The following is a 16,214-nucleotide window of genomic DNA, read 5'->3' as shown; positions in this document are numbered from 1 at the left end:
TTTTCTCTTTGCTTTTGGAAGACGTGTAAGAAAGAATAAAATATCAATTCATACAAATAATTTCTGCCTTTTGAAAGTAACTTCTTTTCTGATTATTTTAGGATCATTTTATCTTTGGTGTTCCTCTGTTTTACTAGCACTTTATTACTATATTCTGTATCTAGGTGTAGATTTCTTTTAATTTACATTTTTGAGCATTGTGTGTATGTGTGTGTGTGTATGCGTGCGTGTGTGCGTGCACATACACTGCACGTGTATGCTCCGTGAACCTGAATGTAGGCACCTGTCAACATTGCTGGAAAATGCTCAGGTATGATATCTTTGAATGTTGCCTCTTCCATTTTCTATTCTGTCTTTTATTCTGAGGCTAATACTTGTAATACATGATGTTTTCATAAGTCTAAATTGACTATATTCTTTCTGCTGGTTCTTTCTCATGGAGCTTTGTTTCTTCACAGTGTATGTGTGTGTTTTGTTTTGTTGACCTTTTTTGGCATTTTTTGGTATTTTTTGCTGGGTAATCCATTTCGTTGTACCTTATCTCTTTTTTTTTTTTATGGCCAAGATTGAACTTAATATACACACAGGAAATTTTTTATTTGCTTTTGCCAGTCACCCAGGAACATTATCAGTTGGGAGGGACTTCTTAGCTTGATGGTTTTTATGGAGCACACAATAGGTATTAATTGAGGTTATGCACCTGTGAAGGGGTTTATTTCTCAGTCTCCCTTCCCCTGGGGATGTATCCTTCATTGGCTTTGTTTGGAGCTGGCCTTGAGGAACCCAGTGCTCCCCTACCTTGAGCAAACCTTAGACTGTCTTCGTTTCCTCTGCCTGTGTGACCCCCAAGTAGATGCATGAAGTGCTAGGGTTCACACCTTGCCCACAGGACAGAGTCTGCTACAGTGCTTGCTTGTCTTACCAGGATCTCTGTTTATATTCAATTTAAGGCTACCACAGAGTCCTTCTAATCAGCTTAGAGATGCATATATAGGTAGAGCTATATAGAGATCTATGTACATACAACTTTTAAAAACAAATATAGATACAGATAAAACAGAGATTGATAGATTTATAGATAACATTTTTAGGGTCCTGAGGATTCCTTTCCAGGAAAATCAGAGCCCTAGTGAGTGATCAAGTACTGAATCACTCTTCACGGTTAGCCAGCTGTCACCAGGATTTACACTGGAAATGTCAGAAATAGAGAAATGAGATGAGATAGTGTATTAAATTACTTAGTGCTCAGGAAATGCCATGTGAATTTGAAAAGAAATGACCACTTCAGGCAAATAATTCATACTTAACAACTACTCTTGTTTAATGAATAATGTCTCAAGACACTTGTTCAATTTCTAAAATTCAAAGATAATCAAAATGAACTGAAATACAAATTTGGGAAGGCATTAAGCCTTTCACATTAATAATTCTATTTTCTGAAGTGATATTAGTACATGGTGTTTGGAGGAATTGAAAAAGCTTTTTTGATATACTTTTTTTCACAGACCAATGATCATTTTTATTATCTCTGTTTTTGAGGGAATAAAACTTTAAAAATTACTGTGAGCAGCTAACAGTTTTAAGGAATAAAAGCTGTGAAGCCTGCTTCAGTGAACTGTAAAATGAAAACAAGCTTTTCAAAATGTGCCATTTAGTAGGTTAGAGTGTATCAGATGTATACATTGGATCAGTTTATTTACAATTATTTTGTTTTCAAGAAAATATAAAATGATTTAAGAGTAAGGGAAAAAGAAAAATTTGTGATGTGACCTTGAAGAAAGTCAAAATATTCTCAGGTCTCAGTAAGGAACTTGTCATCTAGGTCAATACAGTACCTAAATTATTTCTTTATTTATTTATACTCAAGTTTGACTCTGAACAAAGTTTATATACAGCTTATATAAAACACAGGAAGATTATTCAAGTGTTCAAAGTAAAAGCTGAAAGAAAAAATAAAGCACCAGCTAGGAAAATAAAATTAAGTTGGTAAAAGCCTAGTTAAAAAGCTACACAATAAAATTAACTTGATTGTGGTAATCATTTCACAATGTAGACATTAATCATCACATTGTGCACTTTACATATACACAATTGTACTTGTCAGTTATACTTCAATGAAACTGGAAAATGAATAAGGAAATATTTATTTATTAAACTGTAAGAAATTTTTTGTTTGTACCAAAGAATAGGCAAAAGATCAGAACAGATATTTCTTCAAAGAAGATACACATATTCCTAAAGCACATTCTCAACATAATTACTCATCATGGAAACCCAAGTCAAAACCACAAAGAAATACGACCTCACACCTACTGGGATGGCTACAATCAAAAAGACCAATATTAACAATTGCCAGTGAGGTTGTGGAGAAATTGGAACCCCCATACACTGATGATGGGAATTTGAAATTTGGAAAGTACTTTCGATAAAAGTTTGAAATTTCTTCAAAATGTTTAACATAGAGTTAACCATATGGTCCCGCAATTCCTGGAAGAGGTTTAGAGAGTGAGGTCAATATTATTACTAATTTGCTCTTCTTTGCAGAAATGACTGAGCCAGGCCATCACAGAGAATTTGTTTCACTCCCTCCCCAAACTCTAGCTAACTAAAGATCTTCCTCGATGCCTAGAAATAGTTGAGCTATCTCTGTAGGAATATATCTAACAATTCATTATATTTCTGTTTTCTCTTTTTTATGTTAAGAAACATTGCACTTAGTATAAAGTAGAGAGATTTTGTAGTTTTTCTTGAAAGGTACGTAATAACAAACCACTGCTCCCTTAGCTATTGGACATGAATTGCTAAATGAAGATAAAAAATATAGGCTAAATAAGCGACTGTTAATAGTTTTCCACTTTGTATTTCAAAGGACAAAATCATGAGCATGTCAGCAAAGCCAAGAGAACTACCTCTGAGTTCAAGCCAAGAATGAAGGATAAAAAGAAAATTCTATGATTCATCATGTATCTAAGACGAGCTGAACCAAATTGCTGAGTTTAGGACTTACAGCTTTTGGCATTTTATATTAATTTTCTTTCCAATACTGTGTGTGTGTGGATAGATAGATAGATAGATAGATAGATAGATAGATAGATAGATAGATAGATAGATAGATGATACATAGATACATAGATAAATCTAAGGTGTTTTATTCATTATTAAAGAAACTATTGATGACCTCTATTTCCTTCTACTAAGGTAAGCTCTACCAGTTTTGAAAGTGATGCTTGAGTACGTTTACTATTTTGTTAACTCTGATAAATGGCACATTAACATCTTTTATGTATGTAGAGAATATTCCTAGATATCCAGGCCCGGATAAGCCATTTTGGATCTCACCTCTCCTTCTACATCAAAGTAACTGACAAGTTCTGCATGCATTCTTTACCTCAGTTCCATCTACCCTGCTATCCAATGTGGCATTTGCATAAAAACAGACACTTAAATCAGTGGAGCAGAGGATACCCAGAAATAAACCCAGGCACATATGGTCAATTAATTCATGACAAAGCCAAGATTATTTAATGGAGAAAGAACAATCTCTTCAATAAATGGTGTTGGGAAAACTGGACACTTGTAAAAGAATGAAACTGGACCCCCTATCTTACACCATGAACAAAAAATCAGTACAAGATGGATTTAAGACATGAACTAAGTCTTAAGTACTTAAACCCGAAACCATAAAAATCCTAAAATAAAACATAGGCAGTATGTTCCTTGACATCCATCATTGTGATGATTTTTCAGATTTGACACTAAAAGGCAACAAAAGCAAAAAGAAACAAGTGGTCCTATATCAAGCTAAAATCTTCTGCACAGTAAAGAAAACCACCAAGGTGAGAAGGCAACCTAAAGAATGAGAGGAAATACTTGCAAATCATGTCCAATCTCCAATTGAGGAGTTAATATTCAAAATATAAAAGAACTGCAACAACTCAATAGGAAAAAGCACACAATCCAATTAAATATTGGGCAGAGAATCAGAATAGACAGTTTTTTCAAAGACATACAGAGGACCAACAGAAACATTAAAAGATTCTCAATGTCACTAATCACCAGGGAAATGCAAATCAAAATCACAATATCACATCACACCTGTTTGAGTGGATATTATTAGAAAGACAAGAAATAGCAAGAACTATTGGCAAAGATGTGAGTAAAGGAAACCCTTGTGCACTGTCGGTGGGAATGTAAATACGTGCAGCCACTATGGAAAACAGTATGGACGTTCCTCAGAAAATTAAATAGAGAATACCCTGTGATCCAGCAATTCCACTTCGGGGCATTTAGCTGAAGGAAATGAAAATACTAACTCTAAAAGGTATCTATAGTCCGTGTTCAATACAGCATTACTTACAATATCCAAGATATAGAAACAACCTAGGTGTCCATAGATAGATGGATGGATATTCTATGGACACGTGTGTATATATATATATGTGTCATGCACACAGTGGAAATTACTCAACCATAAAAAATAAGGGAACCCTGCCATTTGTGACAACATGGATGGAACACAAAGCCATTATACCAAGTGAAATAAGACAGAAAAAGACAAATATTGCATGATCTCACTTTGTGGAATCTTAAAAGACATACGTGGACTGTTAAAAATATTAGTATTTAAAAATTAAAATTTTATAAAAACAAAATTAAAAGATTTCTCAAACAAAACAAAACAAAACTGAGTTCATGGATACAGAAACAGATTGATGGTTGCCTGAAGGGCGGCTTGGGGAATGCGCGAAATGGGTAAAGGTGTTCAAAAGATACAAACTTCCAGCTATAAAATAAGTAAGTCCTGGGGATGTAACATACAGCATGGTGACCATAGGTAATAATACTGTATTGTATATGTGAAAGTTGCTAAGAGAGAAAATCTCAAAAGTTCTCATCACAGAAAAAGAAATTATAACTATATGTGTGGCATTGAGTGCTAACTAGACTTATCATGACCATTTTGCTATATATTCACATATCAAATCACATCTAAAAGTGACAAAATGTATATCAACTGTATTTCAACTTAAAAATAGAAAAAAGAAATTCAGTATCTTCAGTTCTTCTAAAATCAGTTTCTGAGGGAAGCTTCTCCATCATTGTTATGGTATTTTTCAAAAAAGTGTTGTTTTTCTATTTCACATATAGTGGGGAATTTGCTCAAATGGCTCTTATTTATTTATGTACTATCTAACCTCTTCATTTGTGTAGAATCTCCCAGAATGCAGGAATGATAATGATTATAAGTCCATTATGTGCATTTTCTGTGTTATTCAAACATGTCTGCATCATGTAGTAAAATTATCTCTAATACTTAGTACTCTCCTTAGGTCAAAGTAGACATACAAATAATTCTACTTGTTGGAATTGACATATCAATGTCTTTGTGACATATTGGAAATAATCTACATGTTATATATTAATATTAACACCATTTATGACCATGACTTTGCCTTTTGGTTTTTGAGTAATCATTTTTTTTATTAAGGTATGATTGATATACACTCTTATGAAGGTTACACATGAAAAAACAATGTGGTTACTACATTTACCCACATTGCTAAGTTCCCCCCAATACCCCAATGCAGTCACTGTCCATCAGTGCAGCAAGATGCCACAGATCCACTATGTGCCTTCTCTGTGCTACACTGTTCTCCCCGTGATCCCCCACACCATGTGTACTAAACATAATACCCCTCAGTCCCCTTCTCCTTCCCTCCCCACCCGCCCTCCCACACCCCTCCCCTTTAGAAACCAGTAGTTCATTCTTGGAGTCTCTGAGTCTGCTGCCATTTTGTTCCTTCAGTTTTGCTTCATTGTTATACTCCACAAATGAGGGAAATCATTTGGCATTTGTCTTTCTCTGCCTGGCTTATTTCACTGAGCATAATGTCCTCCAGCTCCATCCATGCTGTTGCAAATGGTAGGATTTGTTTCTTATGGCCGAATAGTATTCCATTGCCACCTCTTCTTTATCTATTCATCTACTGATGGACACTTAGGTTGCTTCCATATCTTGGCTATTGTAGAAAGTGCTGCAATGAACATAGGGGTGCATATGTCTTTTTGAATCTGAGAAGTTGTATTCTTTGGGTAAATTTCAAGGAGTGGGATTCCGGGGTCAAATGGTATTTCTATTTTTAGTTTTTTGAGGAACCTCCATATTGCTTTGCACAATGGTTGAACTAGCTTACATTCCCACCAGCAACGTAGGAGGGTTCCTGTTTGTCGGCATCCATCCTCGCCAGCATTTGTTGTTCTTAGTGTTTTCCATGCTGGCCATCCTTACTGGTGTGAGGTGATATCTCATTGTGGTTTTAATTTGCATTTCCCTGATGATTAGTGATGGAGCATCTTTTCATGTGTCTGTTGGCCATCTGAATTTCTTCTGTGGAGAACTGTCTCTTCATGTCTTCTGCCCATTTGTTAATCGGGTTATTTGCTTTTTGGGTGTTGAGGCGTGTAAGTTCTTTATATATTTTGGATGTTAACCCCTCGTTAGATATGTCATTTACAAATATATTCTCACATATACTGTAGAATGCCTTTTTGTTTTGTTGATTAAGTAATCATTTTTTTATTGAAACATAGTTTATAAACAATATTATAATCATTTCAGATAACACCTTAGTGATTCATCAATATATACATTATTAAATGCTCATCATGATAAATGGAGTTACTATCAGTCACCATACAAAGATGATATAATATTATGAGCTATATTCCCTATGCTATATTTCCCTCCCTGTGACTAAATTATTTTGTAGTTTGAAGTTTGTACCTTTTTATCTCCTTTACCTATTTCACCCATTCCCCCCAACCCATGGTAACCAAACCCCGTCTCTGTGTTTATGAGACTATTTCTGTTGTGTTTGTTTTGATTTTCAGACTCCACATGTAAGTAAAACCATGTGGTATTCCTTTGACTAACATTTCACTCAGCATAAAACCCTGTAGGTCCATCCCTGTTGCCGCAAATGGCAAGATTTATTTATATTTATGACTGAATAGTAGTCCATTGTATATGTGTACCACATCTTCCTTATCTATTCATCTATTGGTGGGCACTTTGGTTGCTTGACTATTGTAACTAATGTTGCAGTAAACATTGACGTGCATATATCTTTTCAAATTAATGATTCCATTTTCTTTGTGTAGATTCCCAGAAGTGGAATTGCTGGGTCATATGATATTAATGTTTTTAATTTTTTTGAGAAAATTCTATATTGTTTTCCCTAGTATTGAAGTTTTCCCTTCACTAATTTGCAATCCCACCAGCAGTCTATGAAGGTTCCCTTTTCTCCACATCATCATCATCACTTGTTATTTCTTGTCCTTTTGATATTAGCCATTCTGACTGGTATACAGTGATATCTCATTATGGTTTTGCTTTGCAGTTCCTTGTTGATTACCGAGGTTCAGCATCTCCATGTGCCTGTGGGCCATAAATATGTCTTCTTTGGAAAACTGTCTATTCAAGTCCCCTCCCATTTTTAAATCAGATTATTTGATTTTGGGTGTTGAGTTGTATGAATTATTTATATATTTTAGATAGTAGCTCCTTATCATATATAATTTGCATATATATTCTCCCATAAAGTAGTTTGCCTTTGTTTTATTGGTGGTTTCTTTTGCTGTGCCTTAGCCTTTTAGTTTGATGTAGTCCCACTTGTTTATTTTTGCTTTTGTTTCCCTTGCATGGGGAGACATATCCAGATTAAAAAATCTAATGTTGATGTTCAAGATTTTACTACCTATGTTGTCTTCTAGTAGTTTTATGGCTTCAGGTCTTACACCTAGATCTTTAGTCCATTTTGGGTTTATTTTTGTGTATGGTATAAGATAATGATCAAGTTTCATTATTTTTTGCACATAGCTGTCCAGTTTTCCCAACACCATTTATTGAAGAGACTGTCTTTTTCTCATTGTATATTCTTGCCCCCTTTATCATATATTAATTAGCCATATGTACTGGTTTATTTCTAGGCTGTCTATTCTGTTTCATTGGTCTATGTCTCTGTTCTTGTGCCAGTACTGTACTTTTTGAAAACTGTAGCTTTGTAGGAGTACAAGGTTTGAAATCAGGGAACACGATACCTCTAAGTTTGTTCTTCTTTTTCAAGATTGTTTGGGTTATTTGGGGTCATTTGTGGTTATATTTAAGTTTTAGGATTATTTGCTCTAGTTCAGTGAAAAAAAATGCCATTGGTATTTTGATAGAAATTGCACTGAATCTACAGATTACTTTGGGCAGCATGGCCATTTTAACAATATTCTTCCTATACATAATCATGATATAGTTTTCCATTTATTTGTGTTGTCTTCAGTTTCCTTCATCAGTGTTTTATAGTTTACAAAGTAGAGGTCTTTTACTTCCTTGGTCAGATTTAGTACTAGTTATTTTATTCTTTTTGATGTAATTGTAAATGGGATTGTTTTCTTAATTTCTCTTTCAGCTAGTTCATTGCTTGTATATATAAATGCAACAGATTTCTGTTAATTGATTTTGTATGCTGTGACTTTACTGAATTCATTTAATTCTAATAGATTTTGGTGGAGTGTTTAGGGTCTTCTATATATAGTATCATGTCATCTACAGACAGTGACTATTTTACTTCTTCCTTACCAATCTGGATGCCTTTTATCTATTTTTCTTGTCTGATTTCTGTGGCTAGGAGTTCTAGGACTATGTCGAATAATAGCAGTGAGAGTAGGCATCCCTGTCTTGTTCCTGACCTTAGAGAAAAAGCTATCAGCTTTTCACCATTGAACATGATGTTAGATATGGGCTTGTCATATATGGCCTTCTTTATGTTGAGATATGTGCCCTCTGTACTCACTTTGCTGAGAGTTCTGTTATCATGAATGGATGTCAAACTTTATCAAATGTTTTTTAGCATCTATTGAGATATCACATGGTTTTTAACCTTCCTTTGTTAATGTGGTGGGTCATATAGATTGATTTGTAGATACTGAACCATCCTTGAATCCCTGGGACAAGTCCCACTTGATTGTGGTGAATGATCTTTTTAATGTGTTTTTTTATTCAGTTTGCTAATATGTTGTTGAGGATTTTTATATCTATGTTCTTCAGTGATATTTCTCTATAATTTTCTTTTTTGTAGTGTCCTTTTCTGGTTTGATACCAGGGTGATGCTGACCTCATAGAATGGAAGCTTTCCTTCCTCTTCAGTTTTTTGGAATAGTATGAGTAGGAGAGGTATTAACTCTTCATTAAATGTTTGGTACAATTTACCTATGGAGTCATCTGGATGGGAGTTTTGTTTGTTGAGAGTTCTTTGATTACATATCTAATTTCACTGTTAGTAATCGGTCTGTTCAAATTTTCTATTTGAAAAGTGGTTTAGTCTATTGGTTCAGTCTTGGAAGATTGTTGCACCTAAGTATCCATTTCTTCTAAGTTGTACAGTTTGTTGGTATATAATTTTTCATAATACTCTGTGATAATTGCTTCTGTTTCTGTGGTGTCAGTTGTAATTCTCCTCTTTCAGTTCTGATCTCATTTATCTAAGCCATTTTTTTCTTGATCTATCCAGCTAAAGGTTTACCAATTTTGCTTATCTTTTCAAAGAACCAGCTCCTAGTTTTATTAATATTTGTATTGTTTTTTAGTCTCTATTTCATTCATTTTTGCTCTGATCATTGTTTCTTCCTTTCTTCTACTAACTTTGGCTTAGTTTGTTCTTCTTTTTCTAGTTCCTTTATATGTCAGGTTAGATTATTTACTTGAGATAGTTCTCACTTCTTGAGGTAGGCCTGTATTGCTATAAACTTAACCTTAGGACTGTATCCTAAATATTTTTGAACCATTATATTTCTATTTTCATTATTCTTCAAGTATTTTTTAATTTTTTCCTTGATGGCACATTGGTTGTTTAGTGGCATGCTGGTTAGCCCCCATGTGTTTGTGCTTTCTCTGTTTTTTCTTGAAATTGATTTCCAGTTTCATGCAATTGTCAAAAAAGGCTCTTGTATGATGTCTTTTTAAATTTATTGAAACTTGCCTTGTGACCTAACATTCTGTTCTGGAGACTATTCCATATGTGCTTGAGAAGAATGTGTGTGTATTCTTCTGTTTTGGATGTAATGTTCTGTATAAATCTGTTAATTCCAATTGCCCTAATGTGTCATTCAAATCCATTGTTTCCTCTTTGATTTTCTGTCTGGTTGATCTATCCACTGATGTAAGTGAGGAATTAAAGTCCCCCACTATTAGTATATTACTGTCAAGCTCTCCCTTTATGCCTATTAGTATTTGCCTTATATATTTGGTTCTCCTCTGTTGGGTACAGAGATATTTACAGTTGTTATATCTTCTCACTAGATTATGAGCTTAATCATTATGTAATGTCCTTTCTTTGTCTCTTGTTATAGTCTTTGTTTTAAATTCTACTTTGTCTTATATAAATATTGCTACTCCAGCTTTTTTTTTTCTCATTGTTATTTGCATGGAATATCTTTTTCTATCCCTTTAGGTTCAGATTGTGTTTGTCATTAGGTCTAAAAAGTGAGGCTCCTGCAAGTAGCAAATAGATGGGTCTTGTTTTTTTACCCATTCACTATGACCATACTTTTGTTTCCTTACAACAACAACAAAAAGATTCCTGTTGCCCTTTCATTGAACATCTACACAATGCAAGGCACCTTGGTGTCTCATGGAATACACAGAGACAGTGTCTGCCTTCAAGACATCATCAAGCTGCAGGGATAAGATGAAGACAATGTAGAGCAGATAATATGCTGTGGGATTCAAAGTAAGGAGAGATTAGATCAATTCGAAGTGAAAGGAAAGATTTCTTGGAATAGGTGATGTGTAGGTGAGGCACTGTAGCAGAAATTGTTAGTTTTTTACCTGGGTATCTATGGCCCCTGTACTTTCTCAGTCCAGAGTCCTGAATTTTAGCTAAGCACGTTGATATGTGAAAAGAAAGACTACATTTCCCCAGCCTGCCTCCCTTAAAACCAGGTACTGTCATGTACTAAGTCATGCACCAAGCACTGGCCAATGATAAGTCAGCAAAAGTATCCTGTGTAATTTCTGTGAATGTTGCTTAAAGGTAGCTGTGTTACAGGAAGGAGTCTCTCTTTACCATTCTGCCTTTTGTTGGTCTTTTGGCCCACAACTCAGGTCTAATAGCTGGAGTTCCACAGACCATCTTGAAACATAAAGTGACTTGAAGATGGAAACTTTGTGCTAGTTTTGTAGAGAGAAAGACAGGAGTAGAGGTTTCTGATAAAAACATGAGATGGACTTCCTACCTCCAGATTTATTTGACTTAAGAATAAACTTAATTTATGTAAACCCTTATTATTCGGGTATATTCTCATCTATACAGCTGAATCAGATCCTAACACTATAGGTCGTAGAGTTCCACTAAAGGGAGGCAGAGAGAAAAGTTACTCTAGCAAAGGAAATAGCACTCTACTGGGGGATTTTGTAGTTTTAACTGTATGCTCATTTTGATAATTCCAGTAAAGCCTCTGATAGCATTTCTTGTAGTCCTCTTTCCTTCCAACAATACTTTCACATCAAGAGAGGCAGTTGAGGTCAGTGATGAGAGGGGTGAACTCTTGAGTCAGACTATATGATTAGGACCCCAGCTTGTACTCCCACAAGCTGTGTGACCTTGAGCAATTATTTAACCTTTCTCAGTTTCCTCCTTGCAAAATATAAACAGTGAAAAAACCCAGTTCATAGAATTTTTGTGAAGATTAATTAGTAAAGCAGCTAACAGTGAATGTTCGAGAGAAATGGACCATCACATTGAAGGTGAGTGTGGCTTGGGCACTCAACCTGGGAACAGAGAGTTAAATGAATCAAATTCCTTACTCTCTACATGTTTATAGTGTAGTGTTCTGTGAGGGCAACTGTGTTTGCATTCTCGAGGATGATTCTCTTTGCAGTTCTGTGTCCAGTGAACCACACCACACCATGCGAGTCTAAGTAACAGAACAATGTTTAGTCAGCAAATAAATTAATACACCTCAGTGCACTCTCTTATGCCAAGAAATGATGCTGTGGGATGGTACACAGGAAGATCAACCTGATAATATCATGGGATTTCCCCTCTACCCCCTCCAACACACAAATCAGACTGGCTTGCAGTATCTTCACGTTAATGATGACGCCATTTTAGGAAGACCTGAAAGTGAGTCATGTCAGAATATGGCAGCATTAAGAATGTCTAATATTACTACAATTTGTGCAAATGCCAAATTAAACTTCTTGAGCTTTTTAAAAAGAATTGTTTCACTCTGAAACAAATGACACAGCAGTTTCTGCATGGCTTCCCCCTCCCGTTCATATGTTTATACTGAAAGGCACTTCCTCTATTGTCCACATGACTTTGCACCAGCCCCCACGTCTACTTAGAATTTTGGAGGAAGTTACCAAATCATTAGAAAGTTGTGCCAGTTCTTTAGAAATTGTATATTTTTTCTATAAAAATAATATGCATGCAGCCTACCTAACTTGTGATGTGCCTAAAGATAGCAGTGTTGACACTGTCGATTCCAGCATTGTCGGCCAAGCTCTCTTAGGGCAAATTCACAGTGGATTCTAATATGTGTGACGAGAACCATGCCCCATTGCTGGAACTCTCGTCAGTGCTCTCTCCTCAATCGCTGGGACAATAAGAAGAGACCAGGGTGGCCTCAGAGGCCCTCGGCTCTGCAGCAGCTCCTCATTACACTTTTTATAGGGCCCTGGGAGTGGCCCACATATTCTACCACCCTGACCTGTCCCTTCTGCCCACAGTTGGTCTCCTCTCCCAGGTCACTGCCATGCAAACCTAACGTCACTCTCTAGTCTCCAAGTCTCCAAGTCCATGTGTATAGTCCTTTGGAGCAGTGGTTTTCAAGATTTGTTTTACCATGACCCATAGGAGACAAAAGTTCCACAGAGTATGGAACACCATGTCATACTCCGCAGTGTGCACATTGATAAATTCTATCCCATTCTGTGTATTAAAAAAATGCTCATCATAGCTTACTAAATTGATTTCATGACTGATTTATAAGTTACATCTGTTTGAAGAATTCCTATTTGAAAGTTTTAAAATATTTTAATAATAAAAGTAAGAAGAAATAGCTTCAAACTAACAAGGGGAAATTCACAAAAATTCAAGTCATCTAAAAAATGGCCCTCTGCTGGACATTTCGTTTCCTTTGGCTGTTTGGGTATTGAAGCTGGTTCATGTGTTTGGGGAATTCTCCTCCTCCTACTTGGGGAGGCAGGACCCATTTCCTACTACAAAACCTCACTGCCCAAATACCCTCTTTGGCCGCCCCCTAGAAGTGGGGGATGAGTACAGCCACCCAGGCACGTGGTCTGGAGTAAGAATTCAGCTGGCGGTGTAAATGGCTATTGGCCACAGCCCCTGTGAAGCAGCGTTGCACACGGCCTGGTGCCAAATGGAGCCGTGTGCCGGATGCTGCCCCCGGGATCCAGCTGGAAGGAGAGCAGTGGCTCCATCACATGGTGTTTGGTGATGTGTATTAGCCCCAGACATTGTGTCTGGCTTCTCTTGATTCTTACCTGTGTCTGATTTTCCAGCTTTCCTGGCAATATCCTTTCTGCTTAAATCTGCATAATGTAAGTTGGTTTCTCTCATTTGCAATCAGTTGCAATCAATTTCCCTAAGGTTTAATGTAAACATTACAGATTTTAGCTCTGCTTTATGTAAAAGGTGATTTGTAAAAGGAATTTGCAATTCCCTACAAAGTCTGCATTAGAAGTCCAGTGAAGAGAAGGATGGGGAAGTCTGGTGAAAGCTCGATTGGGAGATTGAGGGTGTGCCTTACCGTTGAGACAGTAAGTAGAGGAAGAACCCATCCCTTGGAGTTTCTCCAGTTTTCCTTTCTCAGCTAGATTCCTAATTATTTCCTTTCTTAGCGTTAAAAACTCGGGGGTTACCAAATGACAATGACTAAGAGAGAAAAGGGAAGGCAGTTCCTAGCAATGAAAGGGAAGGGAGCCCTAGGTGCAGCACCGGGGAACGGAAGCACGCCATCAGAGTCGCTCCTTGAGGCAGCCTTCCACATGCAAGAGGCCAGTCCTGGATATGAGAGCGAAGAACTACATGTGAAACTAAAGCACATCTACTACCCATGAGCCATCATCTGAATACAGATGCCTATTTTTTTTTTGTCACCAGGCTGTGAGATCCAGTTTAATTCTTCCCAGTAAAGGGCTAGATGGCCAGTATAAATTCTCCTTGTTGATTTATCCAAATGGTACCTCAATTTCTATAGACTGTTTAGTCAGGAGGATTGGAACAGGAGTACCCAGGCACAAAGACACAGGTTTGCTGGGGCAAACCCTCATTAAATTCCATTGTTGTTTTCCTCTTTGGAAAATTGTGTCCTGATATTTCAACCATCCTATGTGCCCAAGGGATTTCAGACTAAGTGTTTTGTGCATAAATCCAATGCAGATATGCTGCAACTTTAGTTCACACCCAAAATGTCACGAGGCTACCACTTCTGTACTGGATTAACACACATGTAAATGTGATGACTACGTAAGCCTGCTGCTAAACCAGATGAACACAAATGTGTTCAGGTAGCAAAAAGACACTTATGAAATATCTAATGAAATAAACATAACAATGAATTAACAAAAATGCAAAAAAAAAAAGAGATGAAACAATTTCAAACTTACTTAGGCAGTGAACATGTGGATACAATTAATATGAACATTGTTTTAGTATCAAAATGTCAATTTAGATATTTTAAAATATGGAAAGGTGATGTTTACTGGCATTGATTTTATTTATTTCCATTAAAAATAGAATCTTAGAAATACTTAGTTTTTTTAGAAAAGTTTCTTTTCTTAGAACTTTTCTTCACCTGCATTGTGATAATAAAATATAAATGTAGGGTAGAGATATTGTTCATATGCATTCTTGAGCAATAGGAATTTTGAGCAATGTGAATAAATGATTAAAAGGTATCACCTGTTATTTTACTGAGCATAATACCCTCTAGGTCCATCCAAGTTGTTGCAAATGGTAGGATTTGTTTCTTTCTTGTGGCTGAATAGTATTCCATTGTGTATATGTACCACCTCTTCTTTATCCATTCATCTACTGATGGACACTTAGGTTGCTTCCATACCTTGGCTATTGTAAACAGTGCTGCGATAAACATAAGGGTGCATATGTCTTTTTGAATCTGAGAGGTTGTTTTCTTTGGGTAAATTCCTAGGAGTGAAATTTCCAGGTCAAATGGTATTTCTATTTTTAGTTTTTTGAGGAACCTCCATATTGCTTTGCACAATGGTTGAACTAGCTTACATTCCCACCAGCAGTGTAGGAGGGTTCCCCTTTCTCCACATCCTCACCAGCATTTGTTATCTCTTGTCTTCCTGATAATATCCATGCTGACAGTGATTTGCATTTCCCTGATGATCAGTCATGCTGAGTATCTTTGCAAGTACCTGCTGGGGATCAGTAATTCTTCTTTGGAATAATGTCTGTGCAGATCCTCTGCCAATGAATATGATTCCTTTGTATGGATTTCTAGAAAATGCAAACTAATCTATAATGATAGGAAGCACTGTCATTATTTGCTTGAGAAGAGGGATGGGGCAGCTGTGCTGAGTGGCAGGAAGGAGGGTCTTCAAAGTTAAGGATGCTTTGTGTGTTGATGGGTGTGTGTTCATTAGCTTGATTGTGGTGATGATTTATTTCATAGGCATATACATATGTCAAGACATTATATTATGTACTTTACAGTTTTATATTATTATATAATATACCTCAACATAATACATTGTTTATATGTTTAGAAAACAAGACATTCACAAGAAACTCAGTTAAAGAACACTTAAATATGACTAATAATATTTCTTATTAGATAATAGTGAAAATATGTATCCATGCATATATACATATATGTATGAGCTAATCCTGAGTTACTTACCTAGTTGTGAAGTTAAAACAAAAAGAACCTATATACTACAGTGTATGCCTCAGTAAGAGATGCATCTGTATGTGCATGTTGATGAGCCTCTATTCTTAGTCCAGTGAACAAACATGCATTTTTTTTCAAAACCCGCAATCCAGGTCTGCACAGAAGCCAAGCAGTTCATGAAAGCACATCAGAAAATAACCAACTAGCTTTGCTAAAAGCAGAAGAGGGGCTGCTGAAGCAAGCATGACAGTAAATGGGTGAGTTAGCCTTAGGGT

Source organism: Manis pentadactyla, chromosome 13, assembly GCF_030020395.1.
Source record: "Manis pentadactyla isolate mManPen7 chromosome 13, mManPen7.hap1, whole genome shotgun sequence".
NCBI lineage: Eukaryota > Metazoa > Chordata > Mammalia > Pholidota > Manidae > Manis > Manis pentadactyla.
The sequence above is the reverse complement of the archived record's forward strand: the minus strand, read 5'-3'. Positions refer to the sequence as shown.